Raw genomic sequence first — 12,087 nt, 5'->3', positions numbered from 1 at the left:
ATATCAGTATGGTTGACTCCACCCACTGGAAGCAACGGTGCCTGATGGATACGGATGAGCCGGCCGCGGTGGTCTCGCGGTTCTAGGCGCGCAGTCCGGAACCGTGCGGCTGCTACGGTCGCAGGTTCGAATCCTGCCTCGGGCGTGGATGTGTGTGATGTCCTTAGGTTAGTTAGGTTTAAGTAGTTCTAAGTTCTAAGGGACTGATGACCACAGCAGTTGAGTCTCATAGTGCTCAGAGCCATTTGAACCATTTTGATACGGATGAACGTCGCCTAGTGTGTGTAACCTCAGCAGACGTGTGGCTGCCGGTACGAAGGATCCTCGTCTTTCATCTTCCAACTGCGCCACACGAGATCGAGCCACGGATATTACTCTGCACGTAAGATGCGTATTTTTCATCTCTGAATGCCCACTCTCTGACTCGGATCAAAGGGCCATCAGTTTACTTTCTTTTCTGAGAAGGGACTAAGGATGTGCTCGGCTACTGGGCTTCCTTACAGGGACGACATGACTCTTTGATGAAACTTTCACAATACCGCCAGATTTATTCCCCTCCAGTTGGGACGTATCGGACGCGAGGAGATGACATAATAATGTTGCTCTCTTTACGGACCATGACACAGAACACGGAACTAATAATATTTTCGCTGAAAAGACGTACCTGTCTACGTGCCGGCCGTGAGCCGGGAATCTGCCATTCGTTTATTCTTTTCGTTATACTGTGGTCGCCAAAAATGTTTTGCTCTTACTTGAGGGGTTCTTTCGTCTTTTTTCTCTTGTTTTGTGTGTACAAACGTAAAAATGTTACTACGTAATATTTTAAATAAATATTATAGTGGTACACCATCTCAGTGACCTGATTGTTTGACTTTGACTTTCATTTTATTACTTATAGCCTGTCTAATGTTTAGTTGATTATTATAGAGGAGCATTAAATAAATATATTTTATTAATGGTGTTGACAATGTTATAAAAGTCCTCCAATAAAATAAAAATCAAGCCGTTAACAACACCGCTCGCATAAAGTGGAAATCTAGGTTCGATTTCCTGTCCGTCACAAGTTTTCATTGTCGTCATTCTCTTACTCAGCAGATGGTTGTTCGTATTCGCAACTGCGAATACATTCCATCAACTTAAAGTACCTATTGTTCTACTGAGTACCTTACTGCTGCCGAAACACTATTATGTGAAAGTGCTTAAGCAGGGCCAGCTTCCATTCTATCTTAACGCTCTTGTTTTATTATATTTCCTCGAAGTTTGCAATTTCAGTTTCCGATCAAAGTTCGAATTTTATCTTTGTTAATACCACACAGATCTTCAACAGACTTGAAGGTGTCAGGCAAATCCAACACCTTCCATGAAAACCCTGACATGATAAGCAAATCCAGTAGTATGTCACATAGCTCCTAATACATCTACATGTCTACATCTACATGACTACTCTGCAATTCACATTTAAGTGCTTGGCAGAGGGTTCATCGAACCACAATCATACTATCTCTCTACTATTCCACTCGCGAACAGCGAGCGGGAAAAACGAACACCTAAACCTTTCTGTTCGAGCTCTGATTTCTCTTACTTTATTTTGATGATCATTCCTACCTATGTAGGTTGGGCTCAACAAAATATTTTCGCATTCGGAAGAGAAAGTTGGTGACTGAAATTTCGTAAACAGGTCTCGCCGCGACGAAAAACGTCTATGCTGTAATGACTTCCATCCCAACTCGTGTATCATATCTGCCACACTCTCTCCCCTATAACGCGATAATACAAAACGAGCTGCCCTTTTTTGCACCCTTTCGATGTCCTCCGTCAATCCCACCTGGTAAGGATCCCACACCGCGCAGCAATATTCTAACAGAGGACGAACGAGTGTAGTTTAAGCTGTCTCTTTAGTGGACTTGTTGCATCTTCTAAGTGTCCTGCCAATGAAACGCAACCTTTGGCTCGCCTTCCCGACAATATTATCTATGTGGTCCTTCCAACTGAAGTTGTTCGAAATTTTAACACCCAGGTACTTAGTTGAATTGACAGCCTTGAGAATTGTACTATTTATCGAGTAATCGAATTCCAACGGATTTCTTTTGGAATTCATGTGGATCATCTCACACTTTTCGTTACTTAGCGTCAACTGCCAATCTTTTCTAAATCGCTTTGCAGCTGATACTGGTCTTCGGATGACCTTACTAGACGGTAAATTACAGCATCATCTGCGAACAGTCTAAGAGAACTGCTCAGATCGTCACCCAAGTCATTTATATAGATCAGGAACAGTAGAGGTCCCAGGACTCTTCCCTGGGGAACACCTGATATCACTTCAGTTTTACTCGATGATTTGCCGTCTATTACTACGAACTGCGACCTTCCTGACAGGAAATCACGAATCCAGTCGCACAACTGAGACGATACCCCATAGCTCCGCAGCTTGATTAGAAGTCGCTTGTGAGGAACGGTGTCAAAAGCTTTCCGGAAATCTAGAAATACGGAATCAACTTGAGATCCCCTGTCGATAGCGACCATTACTTCGTGCGAATAAAGAGCGTTGCACAAGAGCGATGTTTTCTGAAGCCATGCTGATTACGTGTCAATAGATCGTTCCCTTCGAGGTGATTCATAATGTTTGAATACAGTATATGCTCCAAAACCCTACTGCAAACCGACGTCAATGATATAGGTCTGTAGTTAAATGGATTACTCCTACTACTCTTCTTGAACACTGGTGCGACATGCGCAATTTTCCAATCTGTAGGTACAGATCTATCGGTGAGCGAGCGGTTGTATATGAGTGCTAAGTAGGGAGCTATAGTATCAGCGTAATCTGAAAGGAACCTAATCGGTATACAATCTGGACCTGAAGACTTGCCCGTATCAAGCGATTTGAGTTGCTTCGCAACCCCTAAGGTATCTACTTCTAAGAAACTCGTGGTAGCAGATGTTCGTGTTTCAAATTCTGGAATATTCCATTCGTCTTCCCTGGTAAAGGAATTTCGGAAAACTGCGTTCAATAACTCCGCTTTAGCGGCACAGTCGTCGATAACAGTACCATCGGCACTGCGCAGCGAAGGTATTGACTACGTCTTGCCGCTTGTGTACTTTACATACGACCAGAATTTCTTCGGATTTTCTACCAAATTTCGAGACAATGTTTCGTTGTGGAACCTATTAAAGGCATCTCGCATCGAAGTACGTGCCAAATTTCGCGCGTCTGTAAATTTTAGCCCATCTTCGGGATTTCGCGTTCTTCTGAACTTCGCATGCTTTTTCCGTTGCCTCTGCGACAGCGTTCGGACCTTTTTTGTGTACCACGGGTGATCCGTTCCATCTCTTACCAATTTATGAGGTATGAATATCTCAATTGCTGTTGCTACTATATCTTTGAATTTGAGCCACATGTCGTCTACATTCGCATAGTCAGTTCGTAGGGAATGGAAATTGTCTTTTAGGAAGGCTTCTAGTGGCACTTTATTCGCTTTTTTAAATAAAATTATTTTGCGTTTGTTTCTGATGGATTTGGAAGAAATGGTATTGAGACTAGCTACAATGACCTTGTGATCACTAATCCCTGTATCAGTCATGATGCTCTCTATCAGCTCTGGATTGTTTGTGGCCAAGAGGTCAAGTGTGTTTTCGCAACCATTTACAATTCGCGTTGGTTCGTGGACTAACTGCTCGAAATAATTTTCGGAGAATGCATTTAGGACAATCTCGGAAGACGTTTTCGGCCTACCACCGGTTTTGAACAAGTATTTTTGCCAACATACCGAGGGTAGGTTGAAGTCCCCACCAACTATAACCGTATGAGTGGGGTATTTATTTGTTACGAGACTCAAACTTTCTCTGAACTGTTCCGCAACTGTATCATCAGAGTCTGGGGGTCGGTAGAAGGAGCCAATTATTAACTTAATTCGGCTGTTAAGTATAACCTCCACCCACACCAATTCGCACGGAGTATCTACTTCGACTTCACTACAAGATAAACCACTACTGACAGACACAAACACTCCACCACCAATTCTGCCTAATCTATCTTTCCTGAACACCGTCTGAGACTTCGTAAAAATTTCTGCAGAACTTATTTTAGGCTTTAGCCAGCTTTCTGTACCTATAACGATATCAGCTTCTGTGCTTACTATTAGCGCTTGAAGCTCAGGGACTTTTCCAGCGCAACTACAACAATTTACAACTATAATTCCGACTGTTCCTTGATCCAAGCACGTCCTGTAATTGCCAAGCACCCTTTGACATTGCAGCCCATCCCGCACTTTCCCGAGGCCTTCTAACCTAAAAAACCGCCCTGTCCACGCCACATAGTCTCCGCTACCCGTGTAGCCGCCAGCTGAGTGTAGTGAGCTCCTGACCTATTCAGCGGAACCCGAAACCCCACCACCCTATGGCGCAAGTCAAGGAATCTGCAGCCAATACGGTCGCAAAACCGTCTGAGCCTCTGATTCAGACCCTCCACCCGGCTCTCCACCAAAGGTCCGCAGTCGGTTCTGTCAACGATAAATCGTGACATTAAATTAACCAAAGTAATACAAGTAACGAGTGAGCAAATGGAATACCACAGACTAACACAACAATGCATAAATGCATGTCGCACCTTCCCACCGTGAGACAGACGCAGTTCCGAGGGGAGAAACGAGAACAGAAGCCGAGAGCAGAACCGTGTTAAGCTAGAAGGCCCTACGATAAGGGACGGACTGGACACCCACGTCACCAGCTAACCACTAGGGCCACACCACCCGCAAGTTTTAGCGTGAGACTTTTTCACGTGTTTGTTACATTAGGACCACCCCCCAGCCCATGTTAAAAGCTAGAGCCCTCCAAAAGAACAGTATAGATCTGACGATAACGCTAAAAGGACCACGCCAGCTGTAAGTTTTAGCGTGAGACTTTTTTGCGTCTCTGTTAAGTTATAAACCTTAAAAACATTGCTTCACCACGAAAAGTATAACGTTTCTCATTGGATAGACAGAATTTTTGTAGGCGGAGCTTAAGGTTAACATTGAGACCCAGATTGGTCACATGAAAACACAGCCAGATGGTTTAAAAAAACTAATCTCGGTAAATTGTAGTAAGGAGAAGTCAGGAGAAGAGTTGCTTTCGAGACGGCGAGCTGGACGGAGCTGCGCCGGCCGCCGCCCCCCTGACGAACACTGACAAGGTAATGAACGCATGCGATGCCGCATAACAGCGCATAAAGCTTTACTCAGAACTGCAAAAGTCTCATCTGTTACACCCCCTTTTTGCGTAATACTAGTGTCAATAGTAAATTAAAGCTCATGGTGTTCACATTTGCCACTTGAAGTAACAATCTGAAAGGCGATGATTTCTCTGTTATATAATTATTGAGAAGCCACATCAGCCACTGTAATTTACGACAAGTTAGATAAGTTATTAAAGATAATTGAGGGTAACTGTAGACCATTTTGATAGTTTGCTCTTTTGTGAAACGTAATTTAAACGTAGATTATAGATGTGATATGGCATAGGTCATCCTTCGATCCATTGTAGAACTTGGAAACCCATTCAGGGACTATTCGTTCACATTTTTGTTGAACACAGTTGGTTTTTACCATCCTGTATTAAAACATTTCCTTTTATCAATAGTGCAATTTATAAACGATGTTTCGTGAGTAGAATAAAATTTCCAATGGTAAACTTGACTGCTTTTTCGACGTTATTTTACCAGCTAACTAAAAATAGGAAAGCCTTGAACCCCTTCCACTAAATTTAGTTAGTATTAAGATTATTTTACAAGGAGTGCAGTGGAGCTGACGCTGAGATCATTAAGTATTTGGTTATATCATCGCTAGTCTCTATGAACTCTTCTTAATTCTCCATGTCTTGTGTGGTCTGGCGTCTCCTTACCAGCAACAGGTCCCAGGTTCAAACTAGTCAATTCCCTAAAAACACACTCAGAGCGACGTTGCGCGAAAGTGGTAGGGAGACACGATATAGTACAAACAGACACCACCATGAATGTTAGAGACTCAGTGGAGACAGTTGGAAGTGTCAAATTATTGTCTTCAACAACTTGTTGGGAAATAGTAATGTGGACGGAAATTGTTAAATGGTTTCTCAGAGCCTTCAGAATGAGAGCTACATCAGGCATGAAACATAGTTCCTTAACACCATCCTTGCGGTTCATCTCAAATTGATCAGGTGTAAAATGCAGCCAAAAAATTAAAACATATATTAAAATGTAATATGATCCCCAATTTAAAGCTATTACAGAACTAAATTACAAACAAAGTAAACTTAAGAAGACAGTAATATTACACAAAGGCGATTGATTTTGAGTCCAGCAAACAACATAACGCAGCAAGCGATAACGTGATCATACGAAGATTGTACTTATGTTGAACTGATACTCACAGAAATAAACACATATTGTAGCCTTTCATTTGAATCTCTACGAGCCAGTTGAAACCACATTTTAAGCATCTTCTCGTTCTTCGGAACACTCCGTACCAATTTTCAGTATTTTTTATAGATCTGTTACACAATGTGGTACTACACACCATTCGTAAACCAGTTTCCGAAAAGTGCATTCCAAAACAAGGTATGACTGTGAATGAGCTTTTCGACGGTAGTAGAGCATTATGCTAGCCAGTGATGCCACATGCTTTTAAATTACTTTCCGTCTCTTTTTTTTAAAAAAAAAAACAGAACTGATGAGGGAAAAAACATGTTGAGAGCATTAAGTGACACAATTAACTATTTAAGGAGATTTCCAGGAAAAGTCAAATAACCTACGGTGACACTTAAGGTCCCAGTTACTCGTCGTCTACCATTTCGATGCTGCTCTACATGTTGCATTAATTGTTCCGCAGTGAGCTGCCCGTCTTGTGTGGCTGTCATCTGACTCAGCGAATAAAGTAGATTTGGTTCCCAGGTATCATTTACGGTTCAAGACTTCCTTGCAGACAGAATTCAACGCGTCGCCCTTAACAGAAGAAAATCGAAAGACGTAAAGGTAGTTTCCGGAGTACGTCAAGGAAGTGTGTTAGAACAGTTACTATTTACAGTTGACATTAATGAACTAACAGAAAGTGTCGGAAGCTCTTTAACACCGCAGGTGATGTGGTTGTCTATAAGACAGTAACCACGACAGAAGACGATAGGGATTTTCAGAATGACCTGCAGGGAAATGATGAATGATGCAGGCTTAGGCAGTTGACTCTGCACGTGAATAAATGTTACATACTGCACGTACGTAGGAAAAGAAGTTCACTCCTGCCCAACTACATTATTGATGACAAACTGCTGGAAACAGTATCTACGAAAAATATCTAGGAGTAATCATCGCGTATGTTTTCGGTAGTGGTACCTTCCCTGACACATACAACCGTGTGCTATACATTCAATCTTCCAGAGTTCCTCCATGACAGCTGAAAGACAGGTTTTGACTGTTTGGCTCTGCTATTAATTGTAGTTGTGGTCGTAGTTCTTTCAGCACCTTTTTCATACCACCAGATATAGCTCGTGTTACACTAGGGCCACACTCAATTGCCCTCCTCGACTGCCAATCTCCAAGTTATTGCAAAAGTTTTGTTAGCGTTTTTCTCGCATTAGTACTCTCATTCGTACTTGACCTTCCTCTAAATCCCGGTTTAGAAATTTAGCTGATTCTCTGTCATAATCCATTACCTTTCAAGTTAGTTGTAGAAGCTCACGTTTATTGTTCAGCACGCCACTCTCCAAACTCGCAATGTGTGTGAAATATCTTTCTACAGTTGTCCTATTCCCGTCTGAAAAGTGTCTCGCGGCTTCCGCTGTCCTGTTTAGCTAATTCACGTCTTTTGCATTCACTGTACCAAATATTACCTTGAGTATCCTTCCTCCCACATCTACCCATCTCCTTTCCTCCCTCCACAATTAAAACCGCTGTAAGCCTAAGCATACCTCTCACAACTTCGTTTCGTTCCATGACTCCCAGGCATTAAATACCAAACATAAGATCCACTTGTGATTAGACAATACCACATGCTGCTGCCTGGAAAACAAAATTCCTCCGTTCAGGGGATGATCTTGCAGCGCCCCTATTCCGTCCAAGTGCAGAGGTACAGCACCACCAAAACTAGCATCCTTCCATCCTCGCCCCCGCCGGATGCCAACTTGAGGGCGGGGACCATCATCTTCTCACATCCCCCAGAAGCCTACTTTCTCCAGTCAGCATCTTTCACACAGTAATTAAAGACATTTCTTACTGCTACATACATATATATCCCCCTCAAATCTGCTATAACAAACTATGCACAAAAATTCGCATGAATAATCAAATATACAACACACTGATTATCTCCTTAGCCTTAAACAAGTTTCATGGTTCCCCTTCTCCTACTGTTCACTCCTCCAATCCTTATTTTTTGCTCTCTTCTTTGTTCATATTGATATTCCCACTGAGATCTGGTCTCACACAGCCTTCAACGGCTGTAAGCGTCTGACATTAAGATCGTTAACCTTGTTGGCAATTGTAGCTTCACATTTACAGGTTATGTGGTTTCAATCACTTGGTATGGGCTTTGTTATCATGTCACCAACATTTTTGTTTTCACTTTCGGAGTATATGGAATCTATAACATTGCCCACTGGCCAACATGTGTTGAGGTAAAGTTTCTGTGCTCTTCACTGCCTCTTTTTGCCATTCCAACTCATTGCTTTATTAATCTCATTCCAAACTTCTCTCACAGTTCTCATTAGCTCTTAGGATGACTCCCCATTCCCACTCCCTTTATCCTTAATTATACCAAATTGCGATGGCATCTTTATACCTTACACCACCTTGAATGGTGACAACCCTACGCTGTGGTGTAATTTCGAGCTATATGCGCCCACCACAGAAGATATATATGTTTCACAGTTCGTATGGTGGGAGTTGACATAACAAATAATCATCCTCCCAGTCGTTTAATAAACCCACTCTGCTCTTCCATTTTACTGAGGATGAACAGTACTAGTTCTTAAGTTCTTCGCTCCAAACAAACGACACAACTCCTTCATCTGGTCCAACATAAGTTCATTCCCTGATGTGCTGTTATTGTCTCTGGCACCCCAAACTTCAACAGCCGCTTATTCGCCAACACTTGCATGATTGGGACTGCCTGCTGGTCTGGCATCAGAACCATACTACATAATGAAAGGAACTATCCGTTATAGTCAGCACAAATTGATCCCCTGCTGTAGTTCAGTTAAATGGTTCTAACACATCCAGCTCAATAATCCAAAACAGTTCTGTAGCTGAGTCTTCCACTCCACCAGTACTTCTCTGCTACCCACTGATTCGCTACGCTGTACCCTTCACAGGCAGACAAAATGAGGTCATGCACCTCCTTAACGAAACCTTCCCTTAGCTTCACTCATAACCTCTCATTGTACGAGTCCTGTCTCCTTACATTACAGCCTATCACATACCCTGAACAGCTGTTGCTTATTGTATCGCTCACATTCTCCATCAGTAATCCGTGAGACTTGACACTCAGTAAGGTCCTACCTAGGGTTTATCTGAATTTCCATGTTTCTCCCCTTGTTTGTGGATTACTTCATAATGAATTTCACAGGGTTTAAATGCCATTCTAGGGGATGGTTACTTCAAACCTAGAAACCACTTTCTGACTGCATGATTTTTAACTACTTCAAGGTTCCTCCTGCAGAGGTGACACTTGAAGATGATGTTTGTTTGTGGGGTGCTCAGCTGCACAGTCATCAGGGCCTGTACCAAGTACCAATTTTTACACAATCTAATTTTTACACAGTCCAATCTATCCACTGCCACGAATAGTGATGATGGCGATGGAATGATGAAGGAAAACACAAACACTCAGTCCTCGAGCAGAGATAATCCCCGACCCACCCGAGAATCAAACCTGGGACCCCGTGATCCTGAGACACGACTTGCAGACTGTGAAACTTCAAGAATGTTACTCTATACGCTAGGCTAAGCACCTCCATTTCCATGGCAAAGGAAATGCTATCGACGACAATGGCGTGAAACCAGAGTCACTAAACACAGACTTCCAAAATGCCTTCACAAAAAGAGACGAAGTAAATATTCCATAATTCGACTCAAGAACAGCTGCCAACATGAGTAACGTAGATGTAAATATCCTCGGAGTAGTGAAGCAACTTAAATCACTTAATAAAAGCAGGTCGTCTGGTCCAGACTGTATACCAGTTAGGTTCCTTTCACAGTACGCTGATAAAGTAGCTCCACACTTAACAATCATATACAACTGTTCGCTCGACGAAAGAACCATACCCAAAGAGTGAAAAGTTGCACAGGTCACACCAATATTGAAGTAGGAATAATCCACTAAATTACAGGGCCATATCATTAACGTCGATATGCAGCAGGATTTTGGAACTTATATTGTGTTCGAACATTGTGAATTACCTCGTATGAAACGGTCCATTGACACACGGTCAACATGGATTTAGAAAACATCGTTCTTTTGAAACACAGCTAGCTCTTTAATCGCATGAAGTGTTGAGTTCTATTGACAAGGGATTTCAGATTTATTCCGTATTTATGAATGTCCAGAAGACTTTTGACACTGTACTACACAAGCAGATTGTAGTGAATTTGCGTCGTTATGGAATATCATCTCAGTTATGTGACTGGATTCGTGATTTCCTGTCAGAGAGGTCACATTTCGCAGTAATTGACAGGAAGTCATTGAGTAAAACAGAAGTGATTTCTGGCGTTCCCCAAGTTAGTGTTATAGGCCCTTTTCTGTTCCTTATCTATACAAACGATTTGTGAAACAATCGGAGCACCCATCTTAGGTTCTTTGCAGGTGACGCTGTCGTTTATCGACTAATAAAGTCATTAGAAGACCAAAACAAATTGCAAAACGATAAAGAAAAGATATCTGTGTCGAGCGAAAATTGACCCTAAATAACGAAAAGTGTGAGATCACCACATGAGTGCTAAAAGGAATCCGTTAAACTTCAGTTACATGATAAATCAGTCAAATCTAAAGGCCGTAAATTCAACTAAATACCTATGAATTATAATTATGAACAACTTAATTTGGAATAAACACGTAGAAAATGTTGTGGGGTGGGCTAACCAAAGACTGTGTTTTGTTGGCAGGACACTTAAGAAATGTAACAGATCTACTAAAGAGACTGCTACACTACGCTTGTCCGTTCTCTTTTAGAATACTGCTGCATAGTGTGGGATCCTTACTAGATAGGACTGACGGAGTACATCGAAAAAGTTGAAAGAGGACCAGCACTTTTGTATTATCGCGAAATAAGGGAGAGAGTGCCTCTGAAATGATGCAGGATTTGGGGCCGACATCATTAAAACAAAGGCGTTTTTCGTTGCGGCGGAATCTTCTCACGAAAATTCCGATCACCATTTTTCTCCTCCGAATGTGAAAATGTTTTGTTGCCACCGACCTACATAGGTGGAAATAATCACCATGATAAAATAAGGGAAATGAGAGACCATGCAAAGAAGTTGATGTATATCTAATTTAGAAATAAAGACTGTAGTGGTTCCAACATTTCGTGCTAATGAGCCTAGGATGACCAACCAGCAGCACTTGTGTTTCGATTTAGTCTGAGCTTTAACCCTTTATTCTGAGCCAATTTTGATAGTTCACACAGATCGGTATTGAGAATCTCAATAGTGTCTTCAGGTTTATTGGTTTCGCTTGTAAGTACGACTAGAGGTCATTAGTCTACGTGAGGTATTTGCTGTAGGACAGAACTGATGACACATAGTTGACGTACAGTGAAAAAGAATACAGAATCTAATATCGAACCTAGGTGGACACCTGATACCACCTGCCTTCATTGTGATTTTATGGTGACGTACATGACGCATTACTGGTGGGGCGTCAAGTATGAGCGAAATCAGTGCACTACTTTTGGCGATATAATTTTGATAGTAAGATTGTCGAGTAGAATGTCAAAGTCGACTGTGTTCAAGGTCATGGCAAGCTTCAGATCATCTTTTACCTTTATTAAGGCAGATGTTGCTCTGCGACTTTTACAGAAACCTAATTCATATTGGTCTAGTAGGTTGTTAGTAGTTAGGTAGTTTGTTAGCTGGTCATGTACTGTACACGG

The sequence above is a fragment of the Schistocerca gregaria genome, chromosome X, assembly GCF_023897955.1.
Source record: "Schistocerca gregaria isolate iqSchGreg1 chromosome X, iqSchGreg1.2, whole genome shotgun sequence".
Classification (NCBI taxonomy): Eukaryota; Metazoa; Arthropoda; class Insecta; order Orthoptera; family Acrididae; genus Schistocerca; species Schistocerca gregaria.
This window is presented reverse-complemented; position numbering follows the sequence as displayed.